Here is a 16,747-nt window from a genome sequence, read left to right on the forward strand (position 1 = left end):
TTACTGCAGATGGGCAGACTAGATGGACCATTGGGCCTTTATCTGTCATCATGTTTCTATGTTTAATAGCTGTCTTAACCCTTCCTTTCTGGGCAGAAGCCCCTAGAGATGCATATTCAGCATGAGAAGATACTGAATCCCCCGATTGGCAGGTCCCGCCTATAGGATTACTTCCTACTATACCAGGGGATGCTTTCCTTTAAGAAGACCTCCTCCTCCAAGGCAGCAGAGACCCTCCAAGTCTGTTAGTCTAGCCTCAAGAAAATAGACTCATTCACAGAGAGCTAGGAGCTCTTTGCATCGAGCACACATGTATATCTTCTTCCCAACTGGAAGATAATCATACATGCAACACTCAAAGCAAAAAAACTAGATAGTAGCCCTCTCGCTGCTGGACTACCTGTCTGCATCTTAGTATTAGTTAGGTGTTTGATTAATTAAAGTTGTCAAAGGTACTAGGGATATTAGACTAATATAAAAAGTCTCATGATTATATGAATTATTTAGTGTTTGCTTCTCAGCAAGTAATGTAATTAATTAAAATTATGTAAGGAACATTCTCCTATTATCCTAATTAGAATAATTGACTATAAATAAAAGAAAATATGCAAAGGGTGGGTGGGAGTTAGTGCTTCCCAAGATTCCATGCTAGTTTGTCTCTATCCATCCATGCACAAACACTATTAAACAACTCTTCAGTCTCTCAGCCAACTGCCCTCCCCCCAACCCAAGGACTGAAAAGAAAATTAGAAGGAATAGGTCTAAAGTTCTATTCAACATTCTCATTAGCATTTTTTTATACCTGAGAAATGAGTGTCTTGCAAACTGCTGCATGGATTTTGGCAAATGACCATGAAACAAGTCTGAAAGATGTATCTGAACTGTGATTTCAGGGCCCAGAAGCAGAATAGAAAAAATAAAATGCATCAATACCTTATTTTAGTGTCTCTCTCTTTCAGTATAGAAGCTATAAAAATAAAGGGCTGCATAAATATTAACAAATATTTAGTAATGTTTGAACTTTTCTAATTTCTACATTATCCAGATGTGGCAGTGGTATTTTAAGTAAATTGTTATCAACCATTAATTGCCTGTCTGTTTGTAGATTGTAAGCTCTTTGAGCAGGGACTGGCTTCTTTGTGACTCTTTACAGCACTGCGTATATCCATTAGCACTATAGAAATAATTAATAGTAGCAGTAGTAAGAAATCTCTCATGATAAATGCCTTGAATGTCATATGGTATACAAATGCTACCATTACCACATTTTGCACAGATGCTGTTGCTAATTGTGCTGCATCAGGACTGAGTTCTATTGTGCCTAATCAAGCTGGACAGTGTGCGTAGTGACACTTTACCTGGAATTGAAAAGGAGGTCCTCATTATGTGTGGGCGGGGCCTACTGTATATAGACAACAGCAGTTCTTTGGTCTCTATTGATCATCTCAGATTAGACATAGGATTACTGTTCTTACTGCCTCCCGAAGGGAAGCATAAAAAAAATAAAAAAAAAAGCCTTTGAATTTCTGTTTGCAAGAGTAAGACTAACTAGAAATTCAGCTCAATGCATTACAAACAAAACACAGCAAGTGAAAATGTCCATGATCCTAATGCAACCAACGGAATGAGCTTAACAGATAAGCTCTGTTATATTACTGTAGATCACATACAGAATTAAGTAACCTTGACATTATGAGTCTCATGCAGTTTAAAACAGCTCATTTATGTTTTTACAGCTGGCTATTAATTAGAAGAGGTTCCCTGGGGTGGTACTCAATGTAAGAAAAAAACATAAAACTTACTCATACAATTCGCTACTAACTTCCCCAGGGATTTTTCATCTATTTTTTTAATGTTTGTTTTTGAAGGATCAGATTCAACAAAATCAGTATCTGCTCTGAAGTACATCATGCATAAAAACTTCTCTCTTGCTCACAGAAACATGATGGCAGATAAAGGCCAAATGGCCCATCTAGTCTGCCCATCCACAGTAACCTTTATCTCTTTCTTTCTCTGAGAGATCCCAGGTGCCTATCCCAGGCCCTTTTGAATTCAGACACAGTCTCTATCTCCACCACCTCTTCTGGGAAACTGTTTCATGCATCTACCACCCTTTCTGTAAAAAAGTATTTCCTCAGATTACTCCGGAGCTTATCACCTCTTAACTTCATGCTATGCTCTTCTCATTGCAGAGATTCCTTTCAAATAAAAGAGACTTGACTCATGTGCATTTACATTACGTAGGTATTTAAACGTCTCTCTAGAAAAATAAACAACAATATATAAATCAACCTCTAATTAAAAAGTGTTGTTAGCCAAGTGGTAGAAATGCCCACTGAAAAACCATTTCCTTACAGTGGAGAAAAAGCCTCAACTTTATTTTATATGCAGACGGCAACCCAATGAGTTTTTCAGCCGTTCTTATTCTGTATCATGGGCAAAACACTCCACTACTTCTCAAAAATGTAATCTTTCAAAACGGGAACATATCCCACCACTGTGCACAGGGAACAGGTAAAAGAACCTAAGGAAAAGTTTCACTTATCTTCACAGCTGTTAACAAAACCAGGATCGCGATCCGATGCAGTGATCTTCCTGTAATAACATATTCGGCACTGAAGTGAAGATAAGGAACCAATGTCCAAATCCTGCATATGAAATAAAGTTGAGGCTTTTTCTCCACTGTAAGGAAATGGTTTTTCAGTGGGCATTTCCACCACTTGGTTAAAAACATTTTTTGATTAGAAGTTGATTTAAACGTCTATCATATCTCCCCTCTCCCACCTTTCCTCCAAAGTATACAGATTGAGATACTCATATGCTTTATGATGAAGACCACATACCATTTTAGTAACCTTCCTCTGGACCAGTGGTCGGTAAACCGTGGCTCTATAGCCACTTGAGTGTGGCTCATGACTCTGCTAGCTAGAGCCAATCGCTGCTTGGCTGGCCCGGAACTTCCTCTTCGACGTTAGAATTGACATCAGGTGGGGAAGGTTGGTCGGCCCGGTGCTTCAGCATCCTCTTTACGTGGAAGGGAAGCAGGGAGAGCTCAGAACTTGGTGGCGGCCTGTTCCCTGATGGCTGTGGCGGTGGTGGTATGTTCCCCGATGGCGGTGGCTTGGGGAAGGGCAGGGAGAAAGAAAGAAAGTAAGGGGGGGCAGGTAGACAGAAAGAAAGAAGGGGCAGGGAGAAAGAAAGAAAAAGTTGGGAGAGGGAATGAGGTCTGGAGGAGAGGAAGCATACAGGAGGCTGAAAGAAGGGAAGAAATATTGGATGCACAGTCAGAAGAAGAAAGTGCAACCAGAGACCCATGAAATTACCAGACAACAAAGGTAGGTAAAATGATTTTATTTTCAATTTAGTGATCAAAATGTGTCCATTTTGAGAATTTATATCTGCTGTCTATATTTTGCACTATGCCCTCTTTTTACTAAACTGCAATAGTGGTTTTTAGCGCAGGGAGCCTATGAGCATCGAGAGCAGCGCAGGGCATTCAGTGCAGCTCCCTGCATTAAAAACCGCTATCGCAGTTTAGTAAAAAGGGAGGGGGTATATTTGTCTATTTTTGTATAGTTGTTACTGAGGTGACATTGCATAAAGTCATCTGCCTTGACCTCTTTGAAAACCCACGGAATATAAATGATAATTAACATTTTCTCTGCGTACAATGTGTTTTGTGTTTTTTTTAATTTTATTGTTGGTAGATCATTTTGACTTGGTCATTTTAAAAGTAGCTCGCAAGCCCAGAAAGTGTGCTAGAGAATGACAAGTCACTGACTGGGCATCTCCCTCCCTCCCCCTTACCTTCGTGGCAATTTTCTTTTTGTCTTCCAGATGCCCAAGCCGGCTTTCATCAAGTCGTGTGTGGCTGCTGAAACTTCTTCTCTGATGCAACCGGAAACAGGAAGTTGCATCAGAGGAGAAGTTTTGGCAGCCACACGCGACTTGATGAAAGCCGGCTCGGGCAGCTGGAAGACAAAAAAAAGAAAATCGCCATGAAGGTAAGGGGAAGGGAGGGAAGCTGCTGAAAGACATCTAGTAATCCTTGAAGGCTTGAATGTGCAGGGAATTATTTTTGTAAAATCATGTTTTGTTATGCGACTGGCATTATTTAGACTTTAATTTCTATGAATGAATAGAATGAAAATGATATAAAATTGCTTGCTTGATTTTATGCGCGTGCGCTGAGGGTAAGTGGAGAGAGAGTGGACTGAGGACGCTGAAGGGAAATGGGGAAGAGAAGTGGAGATTGGGGAGAAGATGCGGATTTATAAATTGACAATTGTTTCTTTTTATACTTTAATTAAGTTCAGTATAAAACTATTAAAGGCTTGTGTGGATGGGATCAGATGGTTTGCGGGGACAGGGATTGAGCTCACAGGGATGGGGACAAATTTTTTCCCTACGTGTGGGCGAGTGGGGTGTCATTAAATACGTGGTTTGTCATATTTATATTTTAATGTAAAAAATATTTTGTCAATAAATAAGATTATGATATCTGGTTTTATTGAATGTTAGTAGCTAGTTAAAAATGACTCCTAAAAACATGGTTCTTGAAAAGAAATTTGGCTCTCAAAAGAAATCTTAATCGTTGTACTGCTGATCTTTTGGCTCTTTTGACTAATGAGTTTGCCTACCAGTGCTCTGGACCAACTCCATCCTTTTTATATCTTTTTGAAGGTGCAGCCTCCAGAAATTGTACACAATATTCTAAATAAGGTCTCACCAAAGTCTTATACAGGGGCATCAGTACCTCCTTTTTCCCACTAGCCATACCCCTCACTGGATTTACTCTATTGCATGCAGGGACTTCTAGCCTTGCTTTCCTTACATTGGGAAAATCGGAAGAACAAGTCCCTGCATGCAATAGAGTAAATCCAGGACTGGATTAACCTTGTCAAGAGAATCCAACTGACTACCCTAACCAAAGCATTGTTCAACAGGTCTTCTAGGCTGAAATGGGCCTATGGTTTTACGATCATGTTTCGCCTTACAATTAATTTGCTTCCTCTTGAATTTTAATCTTTAAAATAAGGCCTTGTGGGAGACTAACCTGGTTTAGCTGGCTAGCCTGTGCTGACCTTTCTGGGCAAACCATATACAGCCAAGACACAATTGCACATAAAGAGAATTTTTATTTGTTATCGTTTGTCTCATACCAAGTAGAATGAATTTGGCTTACCTCAGCCAAACTGCTACAGGCACCAGTCTACTTTCCCAAGGCCTGCCTCTGCCTATCTCTAGGAAAAGCTTGAGAGTTTCTCTTTCTCCCTTGGGGACCTCTCTAGAATAAACCCAGCCTGGGTAGAAATATCTCTTTCCTGTAACTCAACACTGCATGCTGGGACCTGTATTCTACATTTGATTAGCACCTCCTGCTACCCATATAAAGCAAAATACAAAAAAGGACAATGTTACACCAGATAATAGGAAAAAGACATAAAAGTACAACCAACCTAACACCATGGGCTCCGCTTATGATGTACTGTAACTCTTCAGTACATGACTAAACGATGGCCTAGATTCACTAAGGACACCGATCGTGTCCTAACCACTTTGCGACCCGATTTTCCTCCGACCCAATTCACTAACCTCATGGCCGATCATCCTCCAATCTGAGCATGCAAATGAGGGGAAACAGCATGCAAAGTAGGAAGGACACGATTCACAAAACTAAAGAAGACACACCGACTGGGCTGGCCAAAACAAAAACAAGCGACTGGCGAGGACCAGTCGCTTGAGCAAAAACCCTGCTTTCTGCCCCAATTCTCCTGCTCTTGGTGCTCTGCTCTCTGCCCCAATCTCCTCTGCTCTCTGCCCCGAGTCCATGGTTTTAACCTGAGATGCAGCCCCGCTTTCAACCCGCGGGTTAAAACCAGGGGCTCGCGAAAGTTTCCAGCTTGATAAGAACGACAAAAAAAAAAAAAAAAGCATGCGCAGACCATCTACAGGCAAAGGAGTTGGTCTGCGTATGCGTCAGGATCACTGGGGAGTGATCCATGCGGTCAGTGGGGGTGTGTGATTACAATTGTCCTCATTTGCATAAGGGCACTTCGTGAATCAGCCCCCCGGCCACGGTTCAGATCCGATCAGTGGCCTTAGTAAATCTAGCCCAATCTTGCCTAAATAGAGTTTAGGAACATACCAAACAAATTCTTAAAGTATCCCTCTACCATTACGCAATCCCCTCATGCCCCCCCCTACCCCACATAGAAAGCAGATTCAAATGAGACCGTGTGTACTACTGCTCTCCCAGTAGCCCAGTCCTTTAAGAGTTTCAACAAACAGGCCATATTATAAAGAACCAGATTAGGGATACCCAGTCCCCCTTGATTCCAGCCCTCAACAAGATAAGTATATCTAAGTTTAGGCTTGTGGCGATTCCAACAAAAATCAGGACAACAGGTGAGCTAAGCAGTGTAGGTCTTTCTTTAACAGTTTGAACGGTAACATTTATAATACATACAACCATTGTGGAAATAGGACCATTTAAATCAAGTCTATTCTACCCAGGAGCGCCAGAGGTAGATCTTGCCAGCTGGCCAGTCTTCATATGTTGCATTAACTGGGTATCTCTAACAAAAATTGGTCCACAGTCAACGTTTATTCAAAACAGGAAAAAAGATTGAAAAGGACAGATTACTAATAAATAAATAATCTAGAAAAATAGTTGTATAAATGTAACTATGATCCCCAACCCTTAAACAAGATAATGCTGTCAAGTTTGTCGTGGATTTGTATATATTTTTGTTTTCTAACTATAATTTTTTATATTTATGTATATATTATTTATTTTATGTTATTTATTTTTTATTTTTTATTTGTTTGATGGACATCAGTATGAGCCATGTGAAAGGTGCCCAGTATAAGGCTCAGGCAGTAACTTTGCGATGATTAGCATCATCCAGATAATATCTGGATAAAGATTGCTGCCTCATACATCATGTTTGTCCATGACCGAAAAACAAATCCACAGAAATGAAAAGATAAATCACCAAACTGTCCCTTGCAATCTTAAATCCCCGAGATATGGCATATAACCTCCTAAGGGTGAGTTAAATAAGGTATCTGTGGCAAAAAATGCTATAGCTGAAATGAAATGTTGTTTGATATAAATAACTGAAAAAAGTGCTAATGAAAAAATTGAAATGTTCAAAACTTAAATAATGAAAAAAAGTGAACACGCCCACCAAGAAAACAAAAAAGAAAAAGGAAAAATGAAAAAGGTGACAAGATTTCTGATCAAGATTTCAAAAGGGAAGCTCAGATTTTACACAGCAAATTTACAGCTAGGGGGTACCCCAAGAATGTGCTCCGGAAAGCTTTTCTAAGGGCATGGCATGCCAACCGGGATCTAATGTTGGCTGGTAACAGAAGGGAGACCCCCTCGAATCACATTTGTGTGTTATCACATTCCATTCAATCTTCCCAAATAGCAGCAAGCATTAGGGCTCATTGGCATATCTTACAGCTTCATCCAGTATTTCATGAGTATCCTTGCATTGCTTTTACTCGAGGAAAAAATTTGTCTGAGCACCTGACTTCCTCGGATTTTCAAATCAAATCTTCAGGACCCCGGGGTAAAGGGTACCATTCCCCTTGCGGGAAGTGTTCAGTATGCAGCACGTCAATTACAGCCGACAAATGGGTTCATCCTTTAACGAATCAATCCTATTTTTTGAAATCCATCACTTCTTGCAATTCTCAGTTTGTGGTGTATGTTATCTCCTGCCCATGTGGCTTAATTTACGTAGGATGTACTACTCGCAGCATTAGAACGCGTTTAATTGAACATCGCAGTTGTCTTAACACCAAAAAGTTGACAGCCCCCATGGTTCCACACAATGATACTTACCATCATGACTTTTCCCAACTTCGGTGGGGAATCTTGGAACAGATTCACTCCAACTATAATGGGGATCGAAGCAAGTATTTGCTTCAACGGGAGAATTATTGGATTTTCCATCTTAAGTCCTTTCCACCTATGGGACTCAATGAAAATGTGGACAGATGTTTCATCACGTAATTCTCTGAGTTTCATTACCATCATCATTATTACTTTTATGATTCTGTGTATTTCCCTTTAAATTTTCTGACGACACTCAGAAATCTTAGGGGGCGTGGCCCAGCTTGGGCTCCCGCAGCGTCTTATTCTCCTGAGGCGCCATTTTTTGATTTCACTTTGTGAGGTGGTGGCTTTATTTGAGACCGCTCCAGAACAAGAGGTTGATGGTTTTGATTGTTTGCCCATCGCCTATCCGACAGCCTTATTGCAGGCTTGCCGTTTGATTCAGATTACCAAGGATCTTCGCTCCTGACGAAGGTGTACGAAACGGAGCTCTGTTGAGTGGAGATTTCTTGCGAGTGGAGATTGATTTCAGAAACACTCGCTTTTCTACATTGAGTGAATGGAAGCTAAGTATTTATCATTTTCTCAAACTGGGGACATATGTGCATTCAAGTGATGACTTATAGAATTTATGTTCTCTTTGAATTTTTCATATGAACTGCTGGACTTTGAAACATATTGATTCGGATTTGTTCAGCGCTTTTCACTCAGATCTAATGGATTGACTGCCAGTCATTTTTTATCTTATTGCTTGAATCTTTAGTCCCTTCTTTTAAGTATGTGATTTTGAATATTTGGACTTCTTGTCACCTTTTTCATTTTTCCTTTTTCTTTTTTGTTTTCTTGGTGGGCGTGTTCACTTTTTTTCATTATTTAAGTTTTGAACATTTCAATTTTTTCATTAGCACTTTTTTCAGTTATTTATATCAAACAACATTTCATTTCAGCTATAGCATTTTTTGCCACAGATACCTTATTTAACTCACCCTTAGGAGGTTATATGCCATATCTCGAGGATTTAAGATTGCAAGGGACAGTTTGGTGATTTATCTTTTCATTTCTGTGGATTTGTTTTTCGGTCATGGACAAACATGATGTATGAGGCAGCAATCTTTATCCAGATATTATCTGGATGATGCTAGTCATCGCAAAGTTACTGCCTGAGCCTTATACTGGGCACCTTTCACATGGCTCATACTGATGTCCATCAAACAAATAAAAAATAAATAACATAAAATAAATAATATATACATAAATATAAAAAATTATAGTTAGAAAACAAAAATATATACAAATCCACGACAAACTTGACAGCATTATCTTGTTTAAGGGTTGGGGATCATAGTTACATTTATACAACTATTTTTCTAGATTATTTATTTATTAGTAATCTGTCCTTTTCAATCTTTTTTCCTGTTTTGAATAAACGTTGACTGTGGACCAATTTTTGTTAGATATTAAGTACGGACAGTATTGGTCACAGAGTCCTTAAGGGTTTCTAGAAGCCTAGCATTAACTGGGTGACATTAGCAGGATAAAGCATGCTTACTGAGGCTTTGAGCTGTATACCTAGATATCAAGTTTCAAGTTTTATTAAAATTTCTTATACTGCTCATTCAGACTTCTAAGTGGTGTACAATTAAAAATAAAATATTTTATTTTTACAAAAAACAGAATTACAGGTTAAAACTTTACAAAATAAACCACAGGGAGAGTTAATAAAATGAATAATACACAATCTTGAGACAGATGGAAAGAAGAGGGAGAGATGGGGAGAACAACACTAATCAAAAGAAAGTGAACATAAAAGGAAAAATAAATGTAATGTAATGTAATTTATTTCTTATATACCGCTACATCCGTTAGGTTCTAAGCGGTTTACAGAAAATATACATTAAGATTAGAAATAAGAAAGGTACTTGAAAAATTCCCTTACTGTCCCGAAGGCTCACAATCTAACTAAAGTACCTGGAGGGTAATAGAGAAGTGAAAAGTAGAGTTAGAGGAAAAATAAAAATAAAATAAACATTTTAACAAGACAGCATTGATCTAAATACTTTGGAAGGTAGAAGAGAGGAGAGAAAGGAATAGAAGCATGATGAAGTGATGAAGTGGAGCAAGTAAGTGTAGGAGGAGCGATTGACGTTTCCAGAAAGGGCTTCTTCAGGGAAGAGACTTGGCCGACAGTCCCAGGATGCCTATGTCTCCTCCCCTGAGATGTTCTCCCATCCATGCATTCCCTCCCAGACACACTGCCCAATCCAACAGGAAATGGAATCTGAGTGAAAATTAACAGGAAAAGTCTAGCCCTGATAAGGGCAGTTAAATATCAAAAGTATCCTGAAAGAATCAGTCACCCATTGCAGCAGGAAAGACGAACCCCACAATTGCCTGAAATCTGTTGATGACAGTAAAGCCTCCGATTTAATGAGAGTCAGCCGGAAACCTGCAAAATCATTATACCCTGCAATATTCTCCTGTAGATCCCCCAATGACCAGTCGGGATCTGTGATATGAATCACTACATCATGTACACAAATGGCCCAATTTAAAAGCAGTGGTCTCCTATCTGCCTCGAATGTGTGGATTGACATGAATAATTGAGAATAAGAGAGTCCAGTAAAAGAATAAAGTAACAGCAGTGACAGGGGAGCAGCCCTGCCTGATGCCCCTCTGGATCGCAAACAAAACCCATAAATTAATTTTAAAAAAGTGATTGCCTTGCAATGAACCCGCTTGGTAATGTGATAAATATGCAGAAATTTTGTACACTCATGTGCACAACTGGTGCTGAAATGCTTGTACCCAGTTATAGAATTACCTCCATAGAGGAACTCCCTATATTTGACTGGTTTGATCTTACCTGAATCCAAAGCTACACTGGGAGTCCTTATCAGGTTCACGTTCCCTACAGGTTTAGAAGGAACAGGAGTCAGAGAAACTGGCCTAAGCTTATCCCCCCTCCCCTCCCTTTCTGTACTGTTGGCTTCTACTCTCAACTCAGGTCTAAATTGATTCCTTTGAGAATTCAATCAGGTATATAAAAAAAAGACTGAATGATGTATCCGTGGCTACTGCCAGCACAGCACAGAGGATAAGGACTCTCCTTGTTTCAGCTCCCCTAAGCAAAAAAAACCAAAACCACTCTGAAGGTATATCCCATGCATCAGGGCCGAGTGTTACATCATGCTTTGGGCATGCTACTTCTCTTGAGGTCTGCCTACAGATGTTTCTGGTACCAGAAGAGCAGGAAGGGGACAGAGAAGGATTGAATCAAGAATGGCTGCCTCTATCCTCCTGCTGGGTTTATTAAGAAAAAGCTGAATGAATTCTGTTCCTGGATAGACTCAGGAGAACTGAGAAATACCAACTAATAGCAAACATGAGCTCACTTATTTACCAAGCTCAAATAATTCAGAGTAAACAACTTTCATTTCAAGAACCAACCATGAACCACTTCCAGCAATAAGCACTGTTTCCATGGCAACCCAAAACTGGCTTTATTTAGGAAAATAGAGTTGAGGTCAATTACAGAAGCATCCCCTGGAAAATGCAAGGGCTAAAAGAAGAATGTAGGAATTAGCTTGTGCCTACAGAAGCAACAATTAGTTTCCTCCATCAAAGGGGCACAGTGCTAGGGCAGAGCACTACCATATTTCTCCATATATAGGCCGCGGCCTATACATGGGTTTTACAAACCCGTGTATGGGGTGCGGCCTAGTTATATGGGGCGGCCTATGTATGGACTTTACATCATCCCCTCCACCCCGGTACCTTTATCGGAGCCCCCTGGATGGCAGACGGTGAATCTCCAGCGATACAGGACAGCCGCAATCTCTTCAGCATCCGGCCTGCCCCCGCACCGCTTGCTGAGTGACTGACGTCAGTTCTCGCGAGTTCCACAAGTCTCGCAAGTCCCGCGAGAGCCAACGTTGGCCATTCAGTGGGTGGTGCAGGGGCAGGCTAGATGCTGAAGAGATCGCGGCTGCCCTGCACCACTGGAGATTCACCCTTCAGGGGGTTCTGATAAAGGTACCGGGGATGGGGGGGATGATGTTAAAAGACAGGGGAGGTACCGGAAGATAAGCCGCAGCTAATACCATGGGGCGGCTTATCTTCCAGTTTTTAAACATAGGCTGCCCTTTTCTGCGGCCTACACATGGGTGTGGCCTATATGTGGAGAAATACGGTATATTTCAGAATGTGACAATCGTGGTTACAGAATCTTAGGTCAGCCAAACATTTTAGGCCAGTTACTTTGAAGTTATTCCTTTAACAAGATATAACTCACTTTATGCATTAGACCCGTGGAGCGGCATAATAAAAAAAAGTCTAAGTCTGTTTTGGGCTTAAGTCGCTAGTTGTCCAAGTTGGAAATGTCCAAAGTCCATTCTCGAAAAATACATCCAAAATATTTTTTTTTCTTTTTCAAGAATCGTCTACTTCTACATCCAGCCATTCGATCATCCAAACCGCTAAGTCATCTATCTTTATACCCCATTCTTGTCCAATAAATCGTCAAACTCAAAATGCCTAGACCAAGACTTTTTGGATGTAGGAGAGACCAGCAAAGTGATGGACTGGACACCTAGACATGGCAACACACTAGTGGGACACTTTATAGGGCACTGCTGTGAACTTCACAAAAAGGGTGCTACAAACATCTCACCAAAACTCCCTTATAGGTCATGATGAGCTTCCCAAAACACCCCCAAAACCTACTATACTCACCTGCCTATCACTCAATCGCCCATATGGCTGCAGATGGAACCTATATGGCAGTACAGTAGGGTTTGGGGTGGGGGGTTTGGTGGGTGCACATGTTTCACCATGAATGCAGTGGTTAGAGTGGCTTATGGGCCTGGGTCTTCCTCTCTATGGTTTCATAGTTTTCTTAAAATTTGATGGAATGCTAAAAATAAAATTTGAAGTGTTGTACAATAAAAACTTTTATATAAAAAAATAAATGGGGGGGACTAACACCAAACAACAAATTAGACAGAAGAGACCTAACAAACAGGACATAGGATAGCCCAACCCCCAGACTACATAAGACACCTCTGTGCAGCTCTAGTAAGCTTTCCTATGCCAGATGCTGATGTTCTGGAGGTAGGTATGTACTTTTTTATTCCGATTTTTATGGTGGTGGGAGGGTGGGGGCCAGTGATCACTGGGGGCATGTGAAGGGGTCTTTACTTTGTCCTGCAGTGGTTACCTGATCACTTTTGATACCTTCTGGGCACTTATACCTGTTTTTAAATCACCTTCCGTTTAGGAAGTCTCTTTAAATTTCTGATTATCGCTCCTGGACGACTAAGTCTAGGTCAGCCCACATCCTGCCTACCTCCCGCCCTAACCATTCCTTCAAAAAACGCCACTTTTCACCCTGGGCGTACAGTGGCAGGGAAAAGGCCTAAGCTGTTTCGATTATCGGCACTTGGATGACCTGTCTTTTTGATCGTCCAAGTGCCAATTTAGGCGGGTTTTTAGATGTATTTCCATTTTGATTATGAACCTCGTAATGTACTGAATGAATGACTCTGAATGAATTAGCTGGGAAGTCTACAGTACTATAAGAAATATTCAAATGGTCATAGATTTAGCTGTTAATAGTTTTGTGAAAAATATGAAATGGATTAGGGTCAGCAAAGAATGAAATGCAAATATCAAGAAAGGTGACATTTTAAAGGAAATATCCTGTACTGTTATTTTTAGCACAGGGTTCGGGTCAGCTTGACTCAAGACTTATGGCAAAAATAACAGAGGAAGAGAGTTTAAGAGGACAGTACTCTAAAACAGTGGTTCCCAAACCTGTCCTGGGGGACCCCCAGCCAGTCAGGTTTTCAAGCTATCCCTAATGAATATGCATGAGAGAGATTTGCATACCTGTCACTTCCATTATATGCAAATCTCTCTCATGCATATTCATTAGGGATATCTTGAAAACCTGACTGGCTGGGGGTCCCCCAGGACAGGTTTGGGAACCACTGCTCTAAAAGAACAAATAATAATTCAATTTTATTTTGTACAATGTCTTCTGTTACTAGCATCTGTAACATACAGATACACCAACATAAAAAAATAAACAATGCATATGAATGCTTTTCTGTAGGGATGCACTGAGATCATACCATAATAACCAAACTCTGAGCTCCAGGAACTTACGCATTTCTAAAATAATTCATGTCTTCTTTACTCTAATGAATTAATTACAGTGGAAAACTGTACCATTATCAGTATATCAGGCACTTGCAAAATAAGAAGAATGGTCTTTGTTAAAAATAATGGTAGCACTTTTATCTATTTCCAAGATCAAAACAAATGAAGTCTAAAATCTTCCCCTTGACACAGCATTTTGCCATACAGGGGCACTAGAACGAAGGGTGGTGCACTGCAGTGCATACAGTACTATAAAATCTCTGTTCTTTTCATATTAAACTTTTAGACAGATTTAATATGGGAAACAAGTGTATTTTTGCAGGCTCCTGGTCTTGTTTTAAGAGAGTTTTGTTTCTTGGCATGGTGCAGTAACTACATCAAAAGCTAGGACGAATTGAGACATCCAAGTTTTACTTCCACTGAAAGCAATGAACTAAGGAGGACAGATTGAGACATCTGGGTTTTGTTTCCATTGCTTTCAATGTCTCAATCCGTCCTCCTTTTTCTGGAGCCATATGGTAACCCTAGGCATACGAGTCTTGAACCAGTGGGTTATTCACTTCTAATCGCGAATTGTGTAGAAGGCATCATATACATTTTTTTCAGCTCCACCTCCTGTATCTAAGGCCTGTACTGTAGTTCCTCAGTTCATACCAAAGGCATCATAGCAGTGTTTTACTCTGACCTGTCGGCATGGCTTCCTCAGGAAAGAGGAAGGCCTTTCACGTAAAAACAGACCTAGGCCCCCGCCTAGTCTGCCCAGGCTACACAGATAAATTTACCAAGAATGGGAGACACAGTTCAAGTATTGTTAAACTGTCAATTCTAGGCATTATTTGGTAAGTGGTCTGAGCACCGTCAGCCACAATCATGAAATTCATAAATGGTTCACACAGTTGTCAGAAATGTCCAAAGTTCAAGTATGGCATGCAATTAGGGCTGGATTAAAGGATAGGCCCAGTAGGCACATGCCTAAGGCCCAAAATTGTGATGGGAGCCCGCTAAAGGAGGGCAAACACTCACTATAACCTTTCTAATTTTTTTATTTTTTATTTTTTACAAAATGGTGACTGAGGGAGGGACGGATGGCCGACAGTAAGATCGCCCCCCCCCCCCATCATGGACAGCAAGATCAGGGTCCCCACCGGCATAGGCAGCAAGATCGAGAGCTGCCCAGAAAGAAACAGGAAGCTGCGTCAGAGGGAAGCTTTGGGCTGAGCACCGCTTGTAGTTGCTGTTGCTGATCGTGCTGCCTATGCCAGCCCCCCCCCCCACCCCCCACCCCCACACACACACGATCTTGCTAGAAGGGAGGAAGGGAGCGGAAAGAGAAATGCCAGAGCAGTGAGGAAGGGGAGGAGATAGATACTAGACCTGGGAGGAGGAGGAAGGAGACAGATACCAGATCTGTGGGGAAGAAAGGAGGAGAGAGATGTTTGGGCCTTGCATAGAACTAAAACTGTACACTGGCACTGGTATGGTAATCTTTGTTGTTTGTTTTGAATTTTATAATAAAAGGAAAAAAAATACAAGTGGAAATAAAGAAGTAAATAAGAAAACAGGTAAATAAATGGGGGCGGGAGAGGGTAGGGCTAAGGGGCCCAGTGTATTTGTGTGCCTAGGGGCCCTCAAAGAATTAATCCTGCCCTGCATGCAATATAATTCCCCTGGACTTTCCCAGGTTAAGGACAGTCCTCTTCACCAGGGTTCAGGTAAGTAGAAATGCCATGAAAAATAGATTTATACAAGAAAAGAAAAACTGTAAAACATGGAAGGCAAACACAGTAGCAAAACATAGGCAATAAAGCCAAAGTCCCCAGCTTAACTTGTGAGGTATAGTGTCCAGCTCTCAGCTTTTGCTCCGTTCAGAGCTCAGTGGTTAACAGGGCTTATCAGAAACAGTTCAGCTTTTCTGTAGACGTAGCACAGGAGAGTGCTTTAGACCAGAGGTTCCCAACCCTGTCCTAGAGGACCACCAGGCCAGTCGGGTTTTCAGGATAGCCCTAATGAATATGCATGAGAGATCTGCATATAATCTGCTCCACGCATATTCATTAGGGCTATCCTGAAAACCCGACTGGCCTGGTGGTCCTCCAGGGCAGGGTTGGGAACCACAGCTTTAGACAAGGTACTATTGTTGCAGAGGCTTTATCACAGAAACTTCACAGGTTTAAATTTACAGCTTTTCAGCAAACAAAGCATCAGAACAGTGGAGAAAATGGAGAGGTTTTTTCCTCCTCTGGTAATCAAGATCACCTGGCCCCTGCTTGCAGAGAGCATTCAAACACACAGAAACAAACAAAAACCCCTCAGTCCTTATATCCTGGTTCCAGCTGGCATCTGAAGGCAAGTCAAAAACTTTCATTGCCTCTTCTCCTACCCAGCTCTCAGCAGTGGGTCTCTAGTTAGAGAAGTCCTCTGCCATTTCTACGTCCTCACTGCTGTGAGGATGAGGAGAGAGACTCCTCTCCTCCTTCTTGGGCATGCTCCTGCTGGTGTCTCTGCTTTGCTTCTCCTGCCTCTGTCTCTCCTGTCCCCCCCCCCCCCAGGGCTCTTCTTTTAGTGTGGAGGGGGGTTGGGCTGAAAATCCCTATGGAAATAAATCTGGTTTCTCCTAGGCTGACGAAAGTGTGAATACCTTGCAGGACCAGGTCTCCACTTCTCAGTAAAAGTCCTAACAGGCTTTCTGGTATATTTACTCTGGTATGGCACATTCTGCTGAATATCCTTAGGCTC

The 16,747-nt window shown here is 41.2% G+C and overlaps 1 protein-coding gene across 5 annotated transcripts in view; it reads right to left on the minus strand.

Annotated features, from left to right (window-relative positions):
* Window positions 1–16,747, minus strand: part of LZTS3 (leucine zipper tumor suppressor family member 3) — a 303,348-nt gene that overhangs the window by 111,748 nt on the left and 174,853 nt on the right. The window contains exon 1 of one of the 5 annotated variants that reach the window (XM_033953024.1): window positions 2,844–2,984. The exons of the other annotated variants lie outside the window; for them this stretch is intronic. The gene's annotated coding sequence lies outside the window, so the exon portion shown is untranslated. Of the gene's footprint in view, window positions 1–2,843; window positions 2,985–16,747 lie in introns of those variants that run through there. 5 annotated transcript variants of the gene reach the window in all.

The sequence above is a fragment of the Geotrypetes seraphini genome, chromosome 1, assembly GCF_902459505.1.
Source record: "Geotrypetes seraphini chromosome 1, aGeoSer1.1, whole genome shotgun sequence".
NCBI lineage: Eukaryota > Metazoa > Chordata > Amphibia > Gymnophiona > Dermophiidae > Geotrypetes > Geotrypetes seraphini.